At 49.6% G+C, this 8,414-nt stretch overlaps 1 non-coding gene across 1 annotated transcript; it reads right to left on the bottom strand.

Annotated features, from left to right (window-relative positions):
- Window positions 1–3,781: 3,781 nt before the first annotated feature.
- LOC122693036 lies at window positions 3,782–3,888 on the bottom strand. Its single transcript, XR_006340834.1, has one exon. It is a non-coding gene; the product is annotated as a U6 spliceosomal RNA (small nuclear RNA).
- Between the last annotated feature and the right edge of the window lie 4,526 nt (window positions 3,889–8,414).

The following is an 8,414-nucleotide window of genomic DNA, read 5'->3' on the forward strand; positions in this document are numbered from 1 at the left end:
CAGTTCTGACAAAACTTCTAAAACTTTGAAACATACATTCCAGTTATTTGTTCAAAGTAATTTTGATGTCTTACTGCCCCTCACTGCCTTGTAAATTGCAACACATCACTGACTCAGTGGACGTGAATTTGAGCAAACTTGGGGAGATAGTGAAGGACAGGGGAGTCTGGAGTGTTGCAGTCCATGGGGATGCAAAGAATCAGACATGGCTTAGCGACTGAACAACAACAACCATTAATGAACGTTAACACAGAACATCTAGCAAGTCAGGCACTGTTTGGGGAACCTCACGTGGCTTCATTCAGTTCTCCGTGGCAATGACCCTGTCATGCAGGCAGCACTTTTGTGTCCATTTTACAGATGGGGTAAGTGAGGCACAGAGGTCAGATGTGAACCCCAGGTGGTCTGGCTCCACAGGTGGGCAGGGCTGGGGAGCCAGGCAGGCAATACCGAGTTTTGCACAACGGAACTCTGTTATTTAGGAGAATTTCTGAGATGCAGCCCCAGCCAGCCCTGCTGCTCTCTGTGAGTCTGAGTCACTTCTGCTCTCTCAGGCCCAGTTTTCTCTTCCATAAAGCAGGAGCAGTCCTATGGGTGTGCTGCCTCCACCCTCTTCCACCACCAAAAGTAAGACACCAATCCTCTCCTCCATCCTTTCCAGGGCCTGACCCCTGCGCTTCTGATTTGTGATAAACTGGGCTCTGTTCTCAAGGAAGAGAAGAATGTTTTCTGGAAGTACCAAGCCAGTCTTTGCTGGGACAAACCTTGAGGCTTAGACACAAGGAAAGTGGGGCAGGCTTGGACACGCAGCAGGACCCCTGGCTGGCTCAGGGACTCTCTGACATTCTGACCCTGGGATGGGGAGGACTCTGAGCTCTGGTTTCTCTACGCGACGGCAGGGGGACACATTCTGGTTCCTGTAGAGCTGAGCTTCCAGCAGCCCTGGAGTCCAGGGGCTGGGTCCCACCTCTCTGCAGATCCAAAGGAGGAACCCCCCCACACCCTCTGGGTCCCATCAATCGGGAACTCTTAGCTCTGGGAGGATTATACGAGGCAACACTCCACATTCATGAAAGACCAGCCCAGAGCCTTCCATAGCCTTCCAAAGTCATCACAACAAAAAGCAAACAGCACGGGCAGGGCTCCCGTCTATAAACATCTCCTCACACCAACCAGAGGAGAGAGGCACCACCGTGAACCCATTTTTCAGACGCAGATACCGAGGCACAGACCGGTTATGAAATTTAACTAAGGTCACACTTGGAGCTGATCTCTGAACCCAGATGGTCAGCCTGAAGGGCCGTTAACCATCAGCTTCCCCAGTTTCTCCAGGTACCCAAGAGGTGGGGGTTGTTATTATTATCAGGTTTTGGTCAAAAATAATTTTTTCTTAGACAGCCGGCACAGTTATAGAGTGTCACCACCAGAAAGCAATGCTGATGCAGCCCACTCACAATATTCACACACAAGAGGGATGTGAGAGGCACACACACCATGTCAGCTGAGTCATCCCCTTAGCTCTCCACCTCTGACCCTCACCTCCTTCCTGCCTCTTACTCAACACTGCCTGACATCATGTCTTGAGTTTGCACTCACCCAGAAAATGTAAGCTCCTTGACGTCAACGATTTTTGTCTATTGAGTTTGACATCATGTCCTCAGCACCTAGAACAGTGCCCCACACACATGACTTCAGCAAGTATCTTTAAATAAGTGGATGAATGCAATGTGCTAGGCTCAGTTATTCAGTCATGTCACGTCCGACTCTCTGCAGCCCCGAGAACTGTAGCCTACCAATCTCCTCTGTCCATGGGATTTTTCCAGACAAGAATACTGGAGTGGGCTGCCATTTCCTTCTCCAGGAGATCTCTACTCAAGGATCGAACTCACGTCTCCTGCATTGGCAGGTGGATTCTTTACCACTGAGACACCTGGGAAGCTGAAGGATGAATGGATGATTTTTTTCAGAGCTTTGTCATCTTTCTGAACTCCCTTTAAAAAATCTGTAAAATGGGACTTGTGGTTGCCAAGGGGGAGGAGGGTAGAGGAGGGAAGGACTGGGAGTTTGGGATTAGCAGATGCAAACTATTTCATGATGGATAAACAACAAGGTCCTACTGGAGAGCCCGGGGAACTATATTCAATATTCTACGATAAACCATAATGGGAAATATGAAACAGAATATAATATATATATATATATATATATATATATATATATATAACTGAATCCCTTTGCTATACACAGAAATTCACACACTGTAAATCAGATATACTTCAATAAAATAATTTTTTAAAAAAATCTATAAAATGGGCTGAGTGCTCCCCACCGTAGGGCAAGGGGGGGGGGTAAGGCCAGTAAGCTGTCCAACACGTGGTGTCCCGTGGGTCTCAGCATGATTGGCCGGCTGTCCGTCCTCCCAGACGCCCAGGGAACCACCCGCTCCACCCCACCATCCACAGCTTGTGAGGCTGCCTGTTCTGGAAGCTGCCACCGCTGCCCTCTGGAGTCTCTGGGCTTTGTCTGCCCCATGGCCTGTGATCTTTCAACAGTTAAGAGCATCGCTAATAAGAGATTTGAGAACAATTTGTGTCACTTGGAGAAGGCTGGGTTTCTGGAGAGTGGCTGGATCTTAGGTATTGAGTGAGCTGAAGTCTCTGCTAATTCCGCTGACTTCAAACAATAAACAGCCTCACACCCTCCATTGTTCTGGGGCCTGGGGCGGACCAAGTGGGCCCTCCCCCAGGAACCCTGAAAGGATTCCTTAAACTGTGGGCGTTGACCTCTGCCTCACACCGGAGGCTCTGCTCTGGAGAAGGGTCTGGCAAACGGCAGGGCCACTTAGCACTGGGTCCAGAGCCCAGTCTCCTGACCCACAGAACCAGAGTTTCCACAGCCCACACCTGCCTCCTGGGAGGACGGCCCTGCATGTGGGTCCCAGGGCAGAGACTGCACACACACACGCCCCTCCTGCGTGTTCCTCCATAGTCGTTTTAGTTCACAGTGGGCAGGGACTTAAAAATGAACATACAAGGACATGTATTAACTCAAACCTTGAAGATGCATTCCAATATACACTAGGCGAAGACAAATACTGTTTGATTCCACTTATGCGAAATACCTAGAGCAGACAAATTCACAGGGTTAAGAAAGTACGTTGATAGATGCCAGGGGCTGGGGATGGGGGTGGGGGGGGTGGGGAGTTAGTATTTAATGGGGACAGAATTTCAGTTTAGGAAGGTGAAAAATCCGGGAGATGGAAGATGGTGAGGGTTGCACAATAAAGTGAATGTACTTGCTGCCACAGACCTGTACAGTTAAATATGGCTAAAATAGCCTGTTTTTTATTATGTGATTTTTACCACAATAAAAAACGTTAAAAAAATAAAAACAAACTTGCATTTATTTCTTTTGAAAACTAAGTATTATAACATGTTTGTTATAAAACAAAATATTTATTATAGAAATTATATGAAAAATGTAAATGCTTAAGGAGTAATTTATTAACTATAATCCTGCCATCCTGGGATTCACTGCTTTGTATATTTTGCTGTATTTTATGTCTCTGTCCTTCCCTCCATAGAATACAGCTTGAATTATTATATAATTTTAGGTCCTGTTGTTCTCATTACTATTTTATCATCGAATATTTTCATTTCTTTCAATATTCTTTGGGAACTCACATATTTTATTTATTTATTTTTTCATTTATTTTTATTAGTTGGAGGCTAATTACTTTACAATATTGTAGTGGTTTTTGCCATATATTGACACGAATCAGAAAAATATGGAACGCTTCATGAATTTGCGAGTCATCCTTGCGCAGGGGCCATGCTAATCTTCTCTGTATTGTTCCAATTTTAGTATATGTGCTGCCGAAGCGAGCACTGGAACTCACACATTTTAAAATCGGAAAATCAAACCGTGTCGTGAAGAAGGCAAGTCCAGAGGGGCGATGATTCTGCCACTGGACGGAAAAGCCAGGACAGACACGCGGAGAGGACGTGGGGTTAACGTCGCCTTGGAGCCCACTGTGTGTTTACTGACCCCAGCCCCAACTCATGGGCACCGAGGCTGGTCCTGAGTACTCATCTTTATAAATACTGGTGTGGACAGAGATGCTTAGACGTAGGTCCCCGTGAACCTCCTCATTCCCCTCCTGCAATAATCTCCCAGTAGAGGAGTCCTGGACCAAAGCGTGTGGACGCGACAAGCCACCCCTGTGAACTAACGGACGCCCCGTAGGAAGAAGGCTGCACGTTCGTTCACCCACGTCTCCCGGCGGTGTGTGCGAACGCCGGCTCACGGCCTTGGACAGCACTGAGCAGCGAGACCTTTAACTTTCTTTCCTTGTTGTTGCCCAGGGTTTCACTAGTTTGGTTCTGAAATACCCTTCTGAGCCTGGTCTCCCGGGGGAGGGAGCTCGATTAGCCACAGGTCCCTCCGAGGGAGAGCATCTGGGGAGTACAGGTTCTGGGGAGTTCAGGCTGCAACACCCCTGCCCCCAACTCGGTTTGGTTTTCATCTTGGCCGCCTGGGGGGATTTGCTCCACGGGGGCGGGGGTGGGGGTGGGGTGGAAGGGCAAGCAGACTTGCAAACTCTCATCTGGGGTTGAAAGCAGCTTTTGATAAGAAGCCTGTCCCTTTTAAAAAGCAAATGGTCCCCAGAGGGCTTCTGGAGTCTATCCTTAGGGGGTGGACGTGTGGAGCAGCTGATGACCTGCTCGCTGCCTCCTCCCCACCCTCCCCAGCCCCCAAGGCTGACCAACCTACCCATCACTCTTTATTCTTTGGTCTGATGGGGCTTGGGGCATCAGAGGAGGACTCAGCCTTGCCTGAAACATGAAACTCAGAACAACACGAGTGTCTGGTGGGTGCTGCTGAGCCCCTGCTCCACGACAGAGAAAACCTGCAGCTGCACGGCCCTGGCTGTCTGCTTCTCTCCTTGCCCAGGCTTATTTTTGATTGTTTTTAATACTGAGGTGGAATTAACATACCATCAAACGAACCCCTTAAAGTGTACACATCCATGGCATTCGGTACATTTGTGATGTTACAAACTCACGGCCTCTATGTAATTCTAGAACACCTTCATCACCCCAAGAGGAAATCCCGGACCCACTGGTCACCATCTTCACCCCCAACCCCCGCCCCGAACATCCCCAGAAGAGGCAAATGGAGAGAGCCCTGTGGTAACCCCTCATCTCCTCTCTGTCTCTAAACATTTGCCTCTTCTGAGGACATTCCATTTAAATGGAATCGCGCATGTATTACGATACTCCTGGGTCTGGCTTCCTTCATTCAGTATAACCCTTTCAAGGGTCATCCACGATATAGCCTGTATCAGCACCACCTTCCATTTTATGGCTGAGTAACAGTCCACTGGATGGACGGACCATGTCTGTCTGTCCACTTGTCTGTGGCTGGACACTGGGGTTGTTTCTAGCTTTTGCCTGTTCTGAATACTGCTGCCTATCGTGAACATCTGGAGTGCCTGTAATCAGTCCTTTAGGTACACACCCAGGAGTGGAGTGCTGGGTCCTATGGTGACCCCATGTTTAACTATTTGAGGAGCTGCCAGACAGTTTTCCACGCTGCTGCTCCATTTTGTGTGCCCACCAGTAGTGCAGGAGTGTTCCAGTTTCTCTTGTAGTTGTTCAGTTGCTCATTCATGTCCAACTCTTTGCGACCGCATGGACTGCAGTACACCAGGACTCCCTGTCCGTCACTATCTCCCGGAGTTTGCTCAAACTCATGTCCATTGAGTCAGTGATGTTATCAAACCATCTCATTCTCTGGTGCCCGTTCTCCTCTTGCGCTTAATCTTTCCCAGTGTCAGGGTCTTTTCCAATGAGTTGGTTCTTTACAGGAGGTGGACAAAGTATTGGAGCTTCAGCATCAGTCCTTCCAATGAATATGCAGGGTTGATTTCCTTAAGAATTGACTGGTTTGATCTCCTTGCAGTCCAAGGGACTCTCAAGAGTCTTCTCCATCATTACAGTTCAAAAGCATCAATTCTTCGGTGCTCAGCCTTCTTTATGGTCAAAACTCTCACATCCGTACATGACTACTGGAAAAACCACAGCTCTGACTATACGGACCTTTGTCGGCAAAATGCGGTCTGCTTTTTAATTCACTGTCTAGGTTTGTCATGGCTTGTCTTCCAAGGAACAAGCGTCTTTTAATTTCATGGCTGTAGTCATTGTCCGCAGTGATTTTGGTGCCCAAGAAAATAAAACCTGCCACTGTTTCCATTTTTCCCCCAACTATTTGCCAGTTTCTCTAGTTCAGCCTTATTTTATATGCACATAATTTAACTTATTTATTTTGGCAGTGCTGGGTCTTCGCTGCTGCTTGCGGGCTTTTCTCTAGTTGCGGCGAGTGCGGGCTACCCTCTGGTTGCGGTGTGCAGGCTTCTCATTGCAGTGGCTTCTCTTGTTGAGGAGCAAAGGGTCTAGAACACAGGCTCAGTGCTCCAGGGCGGTTACTCCAGGGTGTGTGGGATTCCCCCCAATCAGGATCCAACCCGTGTCTCTGGCAGGCAAATTCTTTCACCACTGAACCACCCGGGAAACACATCTCAGCCTTGTATTAACAGCATCTTTCCAGAGGCGCTGGCCTGCCTTCTTGGTCTGTATAACGATCCCAGGGTGGACCATGGGGGGCTGGGGTGTCCCCCACGTTGTTTCGCGGGCAGCTCTCTATGGAAGACCCTTGTTAGGTAGCGGCCCCCTCCCCCATCTCCTGGCATCGTGCCACTTCTCCTGACTCAGTTTCCCTATTTAGAGAACAAGGCATCCGAATCCTAGTTGAAGGGCTATTGCAAGCCCAATGCCCAGCTCACAGTGGCACTCTGTTAAAAGCGGCTGTTAGCTCACACCCAGAAAGTGGGGGACAGGGGCCATAAGAGGCATCCTGACTTTGAGGACCCCCCTAAGCTGGTGCTCTTCACTATCCTAAGTAGCTACAAGTCATGTAAAATGTACTGTCAGGACCATAACTAACTAAGACAGAAAAGGTGCTTCTGAAACTTGAAGAAATGACAAAAGGTGGAGATTTGAACCAGATTGTTCTTAGGTTGCCTCCGGTGGAGGGGGCAGCCTGTCCTGCACGGATGGCTGTCCAGGAGGGTGTGGACGTGGCCACCTCCGCAGCAGCGGGCTCTGCACACAGTCCTTTGAGGGCTACATAAATGCAGTAATTTACTGAGAAAAGGCCATCGGGGCCACCTCTGGCTCTGAGGTCTGAGGACTTGTGGGAGATGACAAGCATCCATCATCCGCTGGGACGTGGTCCTGTCAACAGTCACCGTGATGGGGACAGGACCCTGCGGGGCAAGGGGCAGCTGCCCGCCTCCCCCAGCCTGCCCTCCTGGGGCAGCGAGGGGAGGGCGGGGGGGAGGGGAGGGGTGCTGAGCAGGGGAGCAGCCCTGCTGTCTTCCCCCAGCTGTCTGGCGGCTCCCTAAGGTGTGATAATCAGAGCAGGACTGCCCTGGGGGTCCAGACCCTTCCTGCAGGGACTCCAGGCGGGGCCATGGCAGGCCTCGGCAGACCCTGGTTTGGAGACGCAGGCGGACTCCCTGGGGAGGACGGGACATGCCCTGACCGTGGCCAGAGATCTGGTTCTGGATCACGCTCCCCCCTGCCCCCCATGCCATGATCTCAGGCTAGTCTCCCATCTCACCGGGAGGTACTTTTTATCTGTGAGATGAGGAGGAGGAATTTTCACCTTCCAGGGCTGTGAGAGCAAATGAAGCAAAGCGGGCAAGCCAGAGCTCCTTGGGGGAGACACATATATTGTATATGTGAAAAGGGAGATATTTAGGCCAGGGTCCAACAGACACGGAATTCAAGCCACATATGTAATTTAAAATGTTCTAGCAACCATATTCAAAAAGATGCAAGAGGGAACAGGTGGAATTGATTTTTGAAATATTTTAACCACTGTATTCAAAATACATCGTCCTGCAATTAACATAAAATTATCAAGATATTTAATGCTTTCTGCTATGAATTATTCAGAATATGGCGGGTACCTCACAGGGTGTCTCAGCTCCGACCAGACATGTTTCAAGCGCTCGGTCCCGATGTGTGGCTGGGGCCACTTTCCTGGTCCCTTCAGGCTGAGCTCATTCAATTTCCAGGGGCAGGAGCATTCCCATCTCTGGGGGTGGGCTTCCTGCTGTGCTCTGCTGACCCCACCCTTTAGTTTTAGGGGGGCCGGGGGTTCCACCCAGGTCCTGAGTGCGGCTTCCCCGAGCTACAGCTCCCCTAGGTGGGGGAGGGTAGATGTAACCTCTGCCACTGCCGTCTCTTTAGGGTGGTGCACATTTGGGGAGGGGCTAATGTAAAAATTTGTGTCTGTATAAATGAGATGTGTGACCAGTTTTGGCAGTAAGGATGTTTACTGCAGTG

This window comes from Cervus elaphus, chromosome 4 (genome assembly GCF_910594005.1).
Source record: "Cervus elaphus chromosome 4, mCerEla1.1, whole genome shotgun sequence".
Lineage (NCBI taxonomy): Eukaryota > Metazoa > Chordata > Mammalia > Artiodactyla > Cervidae > Cervus > Cervus elaphus.